The sequence below is a fragment of the Trichomycterus rosablanca genome, chromosome 11 (genome assembly GCF_030014385.1).
Source record: "Trichomycterus rosablanca isolate fTriRos1 chromosome 11, fTriRos1.hap1, whole genome shotgun sequence".
Classification (NCBI taxonomy): domain Eukaryota; kingdom Metazoa; phylum Chordata; class Actinopteri; order Siluriformes; family Trichomycteridae; genus Trichomycterus; species Trichomycterus rosablanca.
This window is the reverse complement of record NC_085998.1, coordinates 21,178,135-21,188,159: the sequence shown is the minus strand read 5'-3', so window position 1 is coordinate 21,188,159 and position 10,025 is coordinate 21,178,135. Positions and strand designations below refer to the sequence as shown.

Here is a 10,025-nt window from a genome sequence, read left to right as displayed (position 1 = left end):
TCCCCGTGTCTGTGCAGGTTTCCTCCAGGAGATCCGGTTTCCTCCCAGTCCAAACACATGCAAGTGAGGTGAACTGGAGATACAAAATTGTCCATGACTGTGTTCGACATTAAACTGATGAACTGATGAGTAACAACTGTGTCTGTCACGAATGTAACCAGGTGTGTAAAACGACGTTAAAATCCTATAAAATAAATATATTTCTTATCAAGCTTAATATGCAAATGAAGTACGTCACTTACAGTTTCCAATCAGAAACAGCCCTCGGAATAGGGCTCATGTTAACCATTCAAGTTTTTTTAAGTGTCACTACACAATTGGTTTGTAAAAAGTTTATTTAGAAACAAGTCAAATGTAACACTTCAGTTTACAGTTCTCCCTGCTTAAATGGGGGAAATGAAAATGTATAAAACATAGAAAAAGCACCCTTAATGCCAGCTGAATTAAGGGGAAAAGTAAGCAATAAAAATACAGAAATACACATTTCTTCATAGCATGACCTAAAAATGAAAAGGCAATCCTCCATCAATAATTTAAAAACAATTAAGAAAATAAACCATTTATTTAAAGAAAATGAAATGTGTGAAAATCCATTCCCTGGTGTGTATCTTGCCTTAATGCCAGCATTAAGTAAAAGGATGATGCAGAATCTCAGACTGGACTGAGGTGCAGCAAAAAAAAATGATTTTGACACACAGCACAAGACACACCTTACAAAGGGAGAGGGAGTAAATGCAAGGGTTTCCTATTTCCTGTCAGATATTACGAGTGTGAAAAAGCATGGCAGTACCATCAGCTGTAGATAAGCAATTTATGTTTTGTGTCTTTGGATTGTATCAAGAATATCTGGCCTATGTCTGACCTTTTGCTTACTGACAACAGTCAGGTAGTAGTATCATTTATGTCTCTGTGAACACATACCTTCTATGAAACTTTGGTTGTAGCTAGAGGTAGGGTGGGTTATTAGCCTGCATACAAATTGGATATGATATTTTAAAAATGATATAAGCTAACTATACATGTCTATTTGATAAGGTATTACAGATTACCTTAAATATTGATGGCAAATTCATGAAGATCTTCTAAGGGAAGAAAATGACAAAGTGTTTGTAAAAATGATCTATCATTCTACTATGGGGATATTCAGTTAGCAGCTCACAGACTGTATGTTTACTGAGCAAGAAAAGCTTTTGGGTGACATACATAGGGGCAGAACTTGCCGAGGCATTTTCACGTCGACTCACTTGATTTTTAACATAAACATTACACTGTACTCTGATACTAGCAGTCAGTGCAAACGTCATGTTTGTGACCCTGTATTCGCTGTACTTTCTATAGTTTACTGCATCATTTCCATTTCACAAGCTAATGATTCTAATACATTTGTACCTGTACTCTCAACAAACAACTTGCTTTACCATTCTGTAATCTAGCCCAAATGCACCGAAGCAGTAAATACACCCATCTCAACAGCAAAAGTACACAAATGAATATTTAAATCAATAATAAATTACATCACTAGTGGCATGGTCAGCTACACAAAGGCCCTAAACCGAACTAGGCATGTTGCTCTGCCCCTACAGTATAGAATTTATCCCAAATAAAGCAGCATATTGACCTGCATTGCTCAGTTGTGAATTGGGATGTGCAATAATTAGCCATTTTCAATTAAAGCTGCACTACACTGACTAGAAAAAGCCACCATATAACTTAAAAGCTTCTATAAGATTGTTTTACACACTGAAGAACTGCAATCACATCTGAAATCAAAAATATGTATAATTATAATTTTCTTTGGCGTATTGTTCTTGTTGTATCTTTGAGTATTGTTCAGCTCATTTAACTAATGTCCTTTTGAATTTCTAAAGACAACAAACTGTATCCTACTTTTCCTTGAGTAAACCCTTTACCCTGTTTTTTGTTTTGTATCTTTTTTTATCTATTTTTTTTTGGCTTTTTTTGCCTAATGTAATAGGTCAAGTGCTCCAAAAATCAAAGAAACCAAAGATTTAGACAACAAAATGCTGACCGTAATAGACAGAGCAAATCAAATGTTCACTACATAGCTGGTTCAAAACTTTTTTGTTATACCGCAATTAAATTTAAAAGGGTAATGCTGTCTATATTTTGATCATTTCATCTAGACTGGTTCAACTTTGCAGCACCACACAGGGGAAAGCTGGCCTACATTTTCTGCCTAAGTGGAGAAAAAAGACCCTGGTATAAAAATAAAAACGTGACAAAAAAAAAAAAGCATGAAAGTTCTTGCCTCATAATGTGGAAGTCAATATAGGTGCTTTCGATATGTGCTTTCAGCTGCTGGGTTTCCTTTCAAACTGTGTTTTGACATGCACTAACAAAAAAAGAGTAGAAGTTGCTGAGAGCCTGTAGGATGATGACTATGATAAGCCTTCATCTTCAACAAGTTGTGCAGCTTCTTTTGTTATTATTTTTAAAACCTAGAGCACAAAGTTTACAAGCAACATTTAATGGATTCTTCTACAAAAGCTTGACGACACAAGTTATATATAGAAAATAAAAAAAATACAAAAAAGTAAACATCTTGACTTTCACACAAAAATAAAATAATAAAAATGCCGTTTCATTATGATAGTGCCAAAAAATCATAAGATATAGCTTGCATGAGGGGAGGGCAAAAGAAAAGGCAGGTAGGAACACTTTATATACCAGAAGGCAACATGGGAACTATTTAAAAGTATCACATAGTGCAAAACCCCAAGAACAAGGGAGGGTGAATTAAACACAACATATCCCCATATCCGGTTAACATCAACCCAAACCAATATTCACCCTTACAGCACGATTTAATGAGGAAGCACTTTAAAAACCCTCCCAGTGTCAGACATCGTGAACTTTGGTCTCTTGTGTAATTTTCAAGCTGATGGTGGTTTGAGGTGCTGTGGTGATTGAGATTGTGTGACCCTTCCCTGCCCACAGGATTGTTGATTGCCGTTAGCGCATCTTGTGATCGTCAGTGTTGCCCATGTTGGAGCCAGGGCTGGGGTCCTGCTGTCGCCTGGGCTGTAATGACACACACAAAGATTACAGTCAGCAAAGGTATGATTTATTTTATTTTATATTAAGTTCTTGCCTATAGATCCGTATCTAGAGAGTAAGAAAATGCAGACTTTATATCATCTGCAAAGTACAGTTTACTTCAGTACATAGAGCCATTTATCCATGTTTATCCACAAGTGTACACATTAGAATTAAGCATATATAAAACCTTCACCTTTTCAATGATCACAAGTGCAAAGCATACACAAATGTTTATTGGGGCATTTTCATCCAGCACAGTTTGGGTCCATAGCATCACACATAATTATTAAAGACAACAGCTCCAAGAAAAGAAAATACAAAAGGATTAGATAAGTAGTGAATGTGTATATGCATGTACAGGTATATAAGCATACAGGGGACAGTAGAAGGAGCAATACCAGAGGTCTGTCTGATTCTGTCTGGTTGATTAATCCAGATCTACCATACAGATAAACTTTGTGGCCACACAGTTACAGACTCTAGCCCATCTGTTGTACCCCACTTATCAATTAAAAGGGACCCTCACAGGACCCTGACTGATCAAAATTTATTTGGGCGGTGGACCCAAATAAATGATCAGCACTGCAATGACACCAACATGGTATTAACATGGTAGAGTGTGTTGTACTTGTGTATCAGGTGCAGTAGTTTTGTTTAGATTTTAACACTTCAATGTGAATGCTGGGAGGAGAATAATGGTCCAAACAAACCAATAAACCCAGCAGCATTCTGTGATCAGAAAGTACACACTGACAAATTGTACACCTACAACCAGTGCTAACACGGTCTGTGTTTCTAATAAAGAGGCCAGTACGTTTCAACAGTCAGTATATGCAAATCCCAACAACACTGCTGCACCTGATACACTTACACCAGAAAAACACACTACCATGTTATTACTATATTAGTTTTGATGATGAGAATGATACACCAAAATATCATTTGATCAGTGTGTGTCTTTCAGCTGATAAATAAGGTATAAGGGGGTGACAAAGTGTACAAAGCAATAGATGTGTTACGGTCAGTAATTGTACATAAACTATTCTTCTGTATGGAAGGTGATGCTTTTAAAATAACTCATGTACATCCTAGACTGGTGTACGTAATAAAGCACTCAGCTGGTTTATATATCACTTTAAACAACTGCATGCATGAACTGTTCATAGCAATTTTAATAGTGCTCTTTTGCCAGAAATGTGGGGGTGGCAGAAAATAGAACAGCACACATCTATGCTACATAGCTAAGAAAGTGTATGAATAATTGTACAGCCAGCACACTATCCTGACAAGTGTAATAGATATTATAAGGATAGATAGATTTCATAAAATAAATGGGGTGTATTTTTTAGAATTCATTAGTATCTGAGTTTGGGAAAACCATTAGGTGATTCTTGTGATACTGACATGTAACATTCGAAAATGACTACATGTCGGATTGCAATCTACCAATTTGTATCAACATAATGCACATATTCAACAATTTTAGATCCATTTAGATATCTCAGTACACTAACATTTCCTACGCTGTAAGTCCATAGATGAACACAAGTCTTGTCCTTAACATTTTACTTGGACCTAATATGATTTTGGCAAAAATGTCAATATCAAATCAGTATTAGTCGATACCAAGAGTTTTAAATTGAATGTGAAATATTGGATCAAGGCACTTTTAATTTTAACCAATATGTATTAAACGTATGTACTTTTTGACCACTGGGGGGATGCATTGACCTTACAGTCTAAACTATGTCTTTGTGAATTATGTATGACAGGAATGCATAAGATTCGTTCTATTGTTTCTCCTTGTTTTTCTGTATTGGTTTCTAGCTGCTGTCTTTAATAAGTAATAGGCTACAGTGGTGTTATATGTCAATTTATAGACATAGCATCAAAATAATATAAATCAGTATTGCAGGGAAACATAACATGCTTAATGTTTAAAGCTTTAAGTACCCAGCCGTGTAGAACACAACTTGTACAAAACATTCAAGATTTTTTTTTATGTTGAATCTACACTGGAAAAATATTTCAATCTGTTTAAAATTGCACTTGGTTTTTAACTGATGTTCAACGTTAAATTCATGTTTTTTCATATTTATCCTTTCCAGTTACACATTTTTAATAAGTCTATAAATTTTTTTAAAGCAGCATATTGATACAACTGGCAGAATGGGTAACATGGTTCTCGAAATCCTGGGTTTGATCCTCATTTTTAGCCAGTGTCCATGAGCAACTTCAGTTTCTTTCAGTATCTTTAATTAATTATAATAAAAACTCTAAAAACATGTTTTTAATTTATCATTATGCATTAAAGGTGTAGATTAATGGGTAACACTAAAAATTGTGCAAAATCTTAAGGGATCTAAATACTTTCTGAATCCACTGTACAATAGTACAATAGATGTCAGCAGAGAGCAGCTCTTGTTCAGACTCTAAAAACTGAGGTGTTTATTTTGGTCAGTTATTAGTCTTTAAATCACTAGCTTTAAAAATAAGATGACTGCTGCCCCATGTCACAGATACGTATGTTTACTAGCATGTGCCTAAACGTAGACGTCTGGGTATGTTAGCGCAGACGGCCAGGCAGACGGCAAGAAAAAGCAGCAGACAGGAAGGCAGACGTGCTTACAGTCGGCTGTGACATTGCGTGAGCTCATCGTCCACCTGACCAACTGTTACAGCAGTTTCTAAGCCTGGAGCTGATCTTACCATTGTTATTCTTTGACCTCTATGTGTATTATTTTTTTTAACCTTTGTCTTTAATCAAGATGTATCAATAGGATAGCCTGCTGAAGTTTTTCTCTGATACAATTATACTAGTATATAAGAATGAATCAACAGTTCTTCAAGTTTCCCATCATGCCTTTTTCCATTGCCTATTACTCACATTACAAGTGTGGTTTGAAAGCAAAACAAGAGTTTGTACTTCAAAGATCCATGAACTCTCTAAATGGATAAATACAAATTAGCGTCTTTATGTGCTGTAAACACAGGACCAAAAGTTACTCACTTGAAACTGTATACCCTGTCATTTTCGTAGACTGATCATTTGTGTCTAGAAAAATTAGGTCATCTTTTAACCGTATAATAAACATATACAATACATCAAAACTCTACAAAGTACTCTGCTGTATTGTTTACTGTCTAAATCAAAACTTGGTAAAGACCAAGATTAAAACTGTATACCATAATATACAGATGGTTCTGTAGGACTTTTAGGCATGTAGCCTACTTATTATCACACTTTTGCCTTGAATAAGTGGTTATAAATCTTAAATCAGTCAGTTTGTATTAAATAAATGAGCCTTGGCATGTCCGTGTCAGTCATTCACTATATTATCTGTAAAATATTCTGATTTGAACTGGAACTGCCAATTTAAACTTAGAGATTCACACCAGTAGGACCAGCACAAGCAAAAGCTTCATAAAGGCAATTGCATTCCTTTGAGTAATATTTAGTGCCATAATATAATAAAAATAGTATATAATAGTATATATTTCTATATAATACAATATTACAGTATAATATAATACAGTGTGATATAATGTTGTGTGTTTTTAGCCCATATTACACTAGATTCGAACCCGAATCTCAGCTGTGCTATTGGCTGAGCATCTACACAGACAAGACTTGCTATGTCTGGGTGAGTGTGGGTGTGTGTGTGTGGGTTGGGGTTGGGGTTGGTCGTTCAGGCCCTACAATGGTTTGGCACCCTGTCCAGGGTTTTTCTGCTTTGTGCCCAGTGTTTTGGTGCCCAGTGTCTGATGTAACTGGACCCACCAAAAGCTTGACCAGAACAAAACAGTTCACAAAATAAAGGAATAAAAAATATAATTGCATAATCTAATATAATGGAATACAATTTTATATAATTTAATATAATATAGTATAATACAGTCAAATATAATATTGTATAATACAATAGAATAAAATTTGATTATAGAATAATAATACAATGTGGTTTGGAGTGCAGAAAACTACAGATGGGCTACACTCAGTAATTGTAAACACAAAAAGTTCATCTGTATGGTAGGTGTAGTTAATAAAATAATTAATTAATGTACATACCAGGTTGGTGTGCTTGTGCTAATACACTAGGGTAGCATAATAAACAACTATCAACAGCTTACTAACCAAGAATACCATAGCAACAACCTACTAACCACCTGGGACAACATAGCATAAGCCTGGAAACACCCTAGCAATCACCTAAAACAATACAGCAACCACCTATCAGCCTTAAGACAATCTGGGATACCATAGCAACAACATATCAATCACCTGGGATATCACAGCAATCTATTAGCAAACAAGCAGCAGCCTGGAATTCAATATCAACATCTGGCAACATCCTAGCACTACACATAACAACAAGCCTTTAGCATTGTAGCAAAATCTAGATAACATAGCAATCATCTTGCAATGTACCTACACCTACCAAGGACATATAACAACCACCCAGAACATCACTGCAACCACATTACAACACCACAACCCTCTGAAAGACCATAGTAACCTTTTGCATCTATTCGGAAAAACCGTAACAAAAACCTAGAATACCATAAACATTACTTACTATACAACATAGCAACTATACTGAATAATAAAGCAAATGCCCAGCAACCCCCCAGCAACCATATGGACACCACAGCAACCACCTGGCAACACCCACACAACCAGCCAGCAACATCCTAGCAACCACCTGGATCACCACAGCAACCACCTAGAAACACTACAGCAACTTCGTAAAATAACACAGCAACCATTTAACTTGCTTATTATTATTATTGTTATTAGTCAATGTCAGTGGTTAGTTTTGCCACTCACATTGCTAATAGATGTAAAACATTTCTAGGTTCAATTACATGCTACCAACTTTATAGCAACATTCCTCATAAGACCCTTTCCTGTTTAAGCATGACCTTGATGGCTTCTGTGCACAAATGAAGACATGGTTAATGTGTTTAGTGTGGAATTCCACTGACCTGCACAAAGCCATGACCTAAATCCCACTTAACAGATTTGGGGTAAATTGGAACATGATTGCCAGCTTGTCCAACCATCCAAATGCTCTTCAACTAGTGGGCAGAAATTCCCACAGACACACTCCAAAATTTTGTGAATAACCTGTTTTATCTACAAGAGGGATAAAACAAACTATTTAGGAGTGAGGTAGACTATAAAGACATTAAAGCTAAGCTCAGGATTTCTACATGTGTCTGTGTATATGTGTGGATTTGTGTGTCTGTACAAAAGCAAAGCGCTATCGATCATGTGGAGCCAAGCTGGAGTGTTTGCCTGTACCGCAAGTCAATAGAGCTTAGATTAGGCCAGGCAAGACAGCACTCGTAATGAAGATGATCAATACTAATGATATATTAATACTTTCTGGGCCTGAGCATCAGTCATGCTCTAATCCCACCTGCAGTAAAGGCCAAAAGTTGGATGAAAAATGAATCATCTATTCTCCATCCATCAGAGGTAAAGCTATTAAAGCCTTATAACCCCCCTTTTTCTTTTACCCCATCCCGTGCACACAGCTCTGTGGTGGGATCACTCACTCAAAACACAAAGTAAAGGGATGAAAACATTACAGATATTTTTAGATACAGAAATGTGAGCAGCAAACATTATCTCACATCCTGTGCTTTTAAATATGTTACACAACAAATGCATAATTTGGCTTTCAATGAAACCACCATATTTGACCACCAAATATATTTCCAACAATCTGTAGGTTGGTGTGTGATAAAGAAGAAATATTTAGAACGTGTCTTGCCTCAAAAGGTGAAGTGAGCCACTGCCTCTTTACAAGCTGTGATTCGTTGTAATCCAGTGGGTGAATTAAAGGAGGGAGCTAACTGCCGTTAACCACACACCTAAGCTTAGAGATTCCCAAGATCTGCTGGCAAACGTTTTTAGCAAAACACATTTAAAAAGCATGTTGTTAATAAGAGAGTAAAATAAATCTGGGTTACTTTAGTACAGTATAGTATTGCATGCTAGAGTATAGTATAGTACAATATAGTACAGTATAGTATATGATAGTATAGAAGAAGAATGCCCTTATTTCTTATATATACATATACTGGTGTACAGTACAATGAAATTCTTTTTTTTACATATCCCAGCTCGTTTTGAAAGCTCGTTATCGTTTTGGGGATCAGAGCGCAGGGTCAGCCATTGTACGGCGCCCCTAGAGCAGAGAGGGTTAAGGGCCTTGCTTAGGAGTCTAACTCTCAACCTTTTAATTGGCAGCCCAGAGCTCTACCCACTAGGCTACCACTGTGTGTATAGTGCTAGTGTATAGTATAGTATGGTATAGTAATGTATACAATAGTATAGTATAGTATAGCATGATATAGTATAGTACAGTATAGTATGGTATACAATAGTATAGTACGGTATAATATAGTATGGTATACTAGAGTATGGTATGGTATAGTATGATGTACTATAGTACAGTACAGTATAGTATGATATAGTATAGTATGGTATACAATAGTATAGTAAAGTATAGTATGGTATGGCATGTGGTGTAGTATGGTATTGTAGAGTATAGTCTAGTATGGTGTAGTATAGTATAGTATGGTGTACAATAGTATAGTATAGTCTAGTATGGTATGGTGTAGTATAGTATAGTATAGTACGGTGTACTATAGTATAGTATAGTATGGTAGAGTATAGTATAGTATCACTGCTGCCTTTCTGAACAAACTGATTCAGCAGAAACCGTTTACAGAAAACTAGAGATTTGCTAAAACGTTGTCCAATGATTGTCCTTTTCTTTTTACATTCAATCTGTCGATTGAAAATATACATATTAGAACATTCTTTAACTAGCCCACCTGCCATGGAGTTCAGCTAGGGGCTCAACTGAGGACTCGTACCTTGCCAAATATGGCTGGCAGATGGGACATAAAGGCGCAGATGATTGATGTGTTGGTTTCTTATAACTTATGGC

At 36.1% G+C, this 10,025-nt stretch overlaps 1 protein-coding gene across 1 annotated transcript in view; it reads right to left on the bottom strand.

Moving 5' to 3' along the window:
* Positions 1–2,602: 2,602 nt before the first annotated feature.
* The window catches only part of cbfb (core-binding factor subunit beta), a 53,647-nt gene continuing 46,224 nt past the window's right edge, over positions 2,603–10,025 (bottom strand). Inside the window, exon 7 of the mRNA XM_063004539.1 lies at positions 2,603–3,042. The gene's annotated coding sequence lies outside the window, so the exon portion shown is untranslated. The remainder of the gene's footprint in view (positions 3,043–10,025) is intronic.